The sequence below is a fragment of the Xyrauchen texanus genome, chromosome 8, assembly GCF_025860055.1.
Source record: "Xyrauchen texanus isolate HMW12.3.18 chromosome 8, RBS_HiC_50CHRs, whole genome shotgun sequence".
NCBI classification, from domain to species: domain Eukaryota; kingdom Metazoa; phylum Chordata; class Actinopteri; order Cypriniformes; family Catostomidae; genus Xyrauchen; species Xyrauchen texanus.
Window position 1 is genome coordinate 39,396,208 of NC_068283.1, and position 6,000 is coordinate 39,402,207.

Genomic DNA, 6,000 nt, shown 5'->3' on the forward strand with positions numbered 1-6,000 from the left:
ACTGAACAAATCCAGTCCTGGACATCGACAGGTCAACAGTACATAACAGTTCCAGAAGAATAAAGAAGGGTACTACAATGTCTCAGGCACGGCAACAGAATGGTTGTGTGATGACATTAGATTTTTCCTGAAGAAAATGTGAGTGTGCTGCTTACATGTGCACAACTCGTCCCCAGGATGCAAACAAGGGTGTGGTCTTTGGTTGCTGGGGAGTTGCTATGTGGTTGTTATGATGTTTTGAGTAGCTTTTAGCATGTTGCTATATGGATACTATGGTTGATGTGGTTGCTACTTACTCAGCAGATACTAAGATGGTCTGTGGGGTTTTATCACATTGCTATGTCGTTGCTAGAGTGTTTCTGGTGGTTTCTAGGTGGTTGCTCTCTGGCCCAAGTTAAAATAGTCCACCCTAAAGTCTCTATGATATTCTGGTCCCTATGGTTGCTAGGTGGTTACCTGCTGACCCAAATCAAAACAGCCCACTGTAAAGTCTGACATTCACTAGATCAGATTCTTTTTGGGTCTGTCGATTCAGGTCCTTCCTTCAATTAAATAAATTTTCACCTGTTTTGTCACAAGTCAGACTAAAAACCTACATTTTTAAGAGTAAGAGTGAGACATAATTTTGATGTGATTCATGTCTGTGGTGCAAACAACCAACAAAGTTTAAAACTTATGGTTTTGAGTAATGGAAAACTAATAGTAATGCCTGCCTTAGCAAGCACCATTAACAAAGCACAAAATGTTCCCATTAGGTTGAAATGTGTCTCGGAACATAAGACCAGTCACATGTAACCCAACGTCCTAAAAAAGCCCTCTTACATTCCGCCCTGGAGGAGAATGAAATGTAAGGTCATGACCCACTCAAACAAACCCTCAAGAAAGCATTTGAGTATCAGAAGTACCCTTGGTGCAATTTAGTGCCCCACCAGGGATATTTTTAGAGCTATTCCAGGAACGAGGGATTCCGTCGGCTGTAAATGGCAGCTGAGGTTGAGCAATCATTGTATACCCACACAGGTAGAACAATCATATAGGTTTAGGCCCTACTTCTGTGGTACAACATATTTGACAGTGCTGTCAGGACCAATCACAGAGCCGAGGTTGCCAAAGCTAACCACTTTACAAAATAAATGGGAGAAATTGCAGCATTCAATCTAGTGGCTGTAGGAATAAAAGTCCAGCCTTTCAGTTAAGAAGAGTGAAGTTATTGTTTTTTTTGCATATTCCAGCCAAGCTGGGGTCAGACATGATACAGCCAAGGGCCTTGCTCAAAGGCCCAACAGTGGCATCTTGGTGGTGCTGGGGCTTGAACCCCCAACCTTCTGGTGAGTAACCCATAGCCTTAACAGCTGTGATCTTTTTGAGTAAGATCACACTTTTTCAGCTGTCTTGGTTCTGGAAGTATTTTTCCCATTTATTTTTTCCATAGAACATTTGATAAAATCCCTAATAAATGCATGCTAAGCCATGAACCAATCCAACCAGCTCTGAGGTGAATCAAATCTTACAAACAATGCAAAATATTATTTGAAAATCTGACCAAAAGACAAAAGTGTGTACATAACATCTTTAATGAGGGAATGAACTACAGTCTCATGAAGCCTTGCGAATGATGTAATTGAATTAAAAACTACAGCAAAATATAAAGCTATTGATTTAAAGTTGTTGATTATCACTAATCCTTCTTTGGCTGACTGAAGACCAGATGCGCTGCTGCGTTCTGGACCATCTGCAGTTGTTTAATCATACTAGCTGGTAGGGTGGCCAACAGAGCATTCCAGTATTCCTGTCTTGAAATGACCAGAGCTTTAACTAGGAGTTGTGTAACATATTCAGACAGGAAAGGTCTGATTTTCCTGATGCTGTAAAGCACAATTCCGCAAGAACGGGTGGTTGATGAGATGTGGGCAGTGAAGTCAAGCTGGTCATCTACCACTGACTATTATGTCCTTTTAGAAACTTCAAAGCCTCTAGTCACTGTGTGCATTAGTTGTATGGAAAAGACAAACTTGAAGATTCTTCAGAGTGTCTTATTTTGTGTTGCACAAAATAAAGTAATGCAGGTTTGAAAAAAACCTAAGGGTTAATAAATGATGACAAAATCTTATTATGTACATTATGTATGAACTATTTCTTTAAGAGGGACATGTGTGTGCATTGGATCACTAAACATTTCCCTTTAATTTATCAACTGCATTCATCACCTGTGCACCCTGTATCCTGTTTCATGGATCACTCTGTTGGCTTTCTATGCATCTCTATCTCTCTCTTTTCAATTCCCATTTGTCTCCTCCTTTTATCAGCTCCATCCTGCTCGCTTGCTCTCTCCCACTCATTCTGATGTGCGTCACAAGCTGGGTAAACAAGTTTGCTGTGGGCAATGCTGCTCACCTGCTTTGAATTTTACATAGTGAGTGGGCTAAAAGCAGAGCAAGAAGCTGTGTGTGTGTGTGTGTGTGTGTGTGTGTGTGTGTGTGTTATATTAGCAATGATCTCCTCAGAAGCATGCAGACACATGGTTCATTAGCCATGTGTCAGAGACAGTCCTTCAAATTAAGATCAGAGATCAAGTATGTATCACTGACCAGTGCTGCTAAACACTTTCACCATCTGTTGCCACATTTTAGGATGAACTCTTTGGCAGCGTGTGACGGTTTATTTTCATTTGGGTTCTTAATAGGATGTTCCTGTATCTCATTAGACTGCCAATATGTGTTAGAAACTGTTGACCCAATGAAATCAAAATCAACGTTAGCTTTGAGGCCATGCATATGCTAGTTTAGTCCTAAAAGTTGACTAAAATGAATTTAAACAGAAATACCTGCGTTATGTGTCCTTATGGGATTGGGTCTGAGCATTGAGCTCATTCAACTGCAGCAGTATCCTCGTCACGGTTCAGGTCATTTTGTAAGAGTATTCCTAAATATTTGTACCAACAATCATGGCACGGTCCAAATCACTGAGATTACATTTTTCCCCATTCTGATGGTTGATGTGAACATTAACTGAAGCTCCTGACCCGTATCCGTGTGATTTTATGCAAAGACTGCGGTAACTCAGATACCCACTCTGTACAATTGTGTTGAGAAGAATATCGTCTCAGAGTGCTAATTTGAGATGCGGGTTGGCGCTGTTTTGGCGGCATGAGGGGGACCTTCACAATATTAGGCAGGTGCTTTTAATGTGTCAAGGGGTGGTGAATCCAGTGAGTTTAATTGTCCAGTGAGTTAAAACCTTCAGGGGAGTCAAAATGTAAACATTGGGGAAAAATACAACCTCTGAATCATGCCCTAGGAAAAGGTAAACATATTTGAACTGATGCAAAAATGTCTTATGGGAGATTGCACTTGTCGATAACTTGGGATAAAGAGGTCCATGTCAGGGTACTAGAACATTCGGCAGCAACATGTCGACTACCTGCATGATCATATTGTTTTTGGGCGACTTGCTGTCTGCCTTTAAGCGTCTACATTTAATCTCAAACTAGACGTAGAAGTACTTTAAAGCTGTACTGAAATGTAGCTTTTTACCTTTTAGGCACACATACTTTCTTTTCGTTTTTGGTGATGGCAAGAGTTCTCTGTATATGTCAGCATTGTCCTGGCTTTCACCTCTCATGTGATTTCAGCACCTTGGATAGCAGCCAAACACTGCTACGAGCAAGAGATTCACCTCTTGGTTTGCTGTGATTGGTCAGAGTCTGAGAACCTTTGTGACTCATAACTGTCCTGGAAGGGAGTGACAAAGTGAAGTCCCCAACCACGACTGAACTGGGCCTCTCAGCAGACAGCAAATATCTACCAGCACCTTTGCATCTGTATTCATATCACCACTGTCCCGATATTATCCTGCACAATTAAACTTACTTGTTGATAAAAAAAGTTGTAGGTTCAGTATGAGCATCTGTTGCATGTGCTCGATTACCACAGAAAATTATTTTACATGTCCGTCAGTTTGTAAAAATGAAACAAAAATCACATTTTCAGTAATTCACTTACAGTGGAAGTCAATGAGTGTTACACTGGAATAAACGTTAAAATACAAAATTCAAAAGTATAGCAACAATCCTTAAACATAACATGTTTTAACATGAGACCAGTGTAAAAAAAAGAACACACAAAAAAAAACGAACCTTGTCAATGCAAAGTTATATCCAATCTTTCAACTCCTGTCAGGACCATGCAAAGACTTCCATTGTGTGTGTGTGTGTGTGTGTGTGTGTGTGTGTGTGTGCATGCATGTACGTGTGTATGTGTGTGTGTGTATTTGTGTATGTATGTGTGTGTATATGTATGTGTGTGTATATGTGTGTGTGTGTGTGCGTGTATGTGTGTGTGTTTGTGTATGTATGTGTGTGTATATGTATGTGTGTGTATATGTGTGTGTGTGTGTATGTGTGTGTGTGTATTTGTGTATGTATGTGTGTGTATATGTGTGTGTGTGTATGTGTGTATTTGTGTATGTATGTGTGTGTATATGTATGTGTGTGTGTGTGTTTGTGTATGTATGTGTGTGTATATGTATGTGTGTGTATTTGTGTGTGTGTGTGTGTGTGTATTTGTGTATGTATGTGTGTGTATATGTGTGTGTGTGTATGTGTGTGTGTGTATTTGTGTATGTATGTGTGTGTATATGTATGTGTGTGTATATGTGTGTGTGTGTGTATGTGTGTGTGTGTATTTTGTATGTATGTGTGTGTATATGTATGTGTGTGTATATGTGTGTGTGTGTGTGTGCGTGTATGTGTGTGTGTTTGTGTATGTATGTGTGTGTATATGTATGTGTGTGTATATGTGTGTGTGTGTGTGTATGTGTGTGCGTGCGTGTGTGTATATGGGTGTGTGTGTATGTGTGTGTGTATACGTGTAAGTGTGTGTGTGTGTGTGTGTGTGTGTGTGTTTAATAAACCAAGTCGAAATAATTTTTTTGTGGTAATCAACAGTATACCAAAGATATTAGATCTTAACTTGTTTTGAACCCAGTACGTTTTTGCACAAAGTTTTTCAAAGTAAATCTTAATGGTATAAATGTAAATGTAAAATCTACTTAACTTCATCACATAATATTCATTAAAGTGAAATTTAACTTAATGAAAGCTACGTAGTCTGTGAAACATCATCACCTTGCATTATCTGTGACAGAAACATGGTGCTTTCTCAAAACTGGTAATTCTGAGTAGAAAATAACTTAAAACTGCACAAAACAAGGTTACCAAATTGTAACAACAAAATTAACAATACAACCGCTGTAAATAAACATGCAAACAGTAAACCCATGCAAGCTTATTTATTATTCAAGCCCAGTGCATGCTGGGAACACTGGCTTCGAAAAGCTATGTAAAATTGTATTATTATTATTTTTTTTATTTATTTTTACCAGTGAAATGTACTAAAATTTGCAAATAAATAAGAAACGTTTTCTACTTTTAGGATTGATACATGGTGACACATTGTAAAGAAAACAAACAATCATAAATAATATTAATTTATTAGCTCAAGTATAAATTTGTACATATTTAAATGGAGATTTTACTTAATATTTTCAAGTTCATGCTAAAACTAACATATTCCAAGTAGAAAGTACTTAAGATTATTTTTGCTATATTTACTTCACCACAAAAATAAATAAATAAAATAAATAAAATGTGAAGGTCTCATTGGGGCAACATTAAAAATGGTAGTATGTCCTAATTTTCGTGGTACAAATAAAGCAGATTTACATAATGAAGCCCTGGAATGAGCCCATAATGATTCATTTCTTAATTGCACAGATAATTCTTCTGAGATGTCCTCTGATTAGTTCATATTAACAGTTCATTTGCATTTTCATTGTTCAGTAATTTGTTACACTGACTGAAATAGTAAATGCATCTGTGCTTTTATAAAGAAGTGTTCCTATGACGATTCACCAAGCATACAGATTGATTTGGCTCCTAACACATCTGCCGTTTTGCCTAAGGTTGCATGTACAAACTCAAAACAGGAGGCAAAGGGTGTG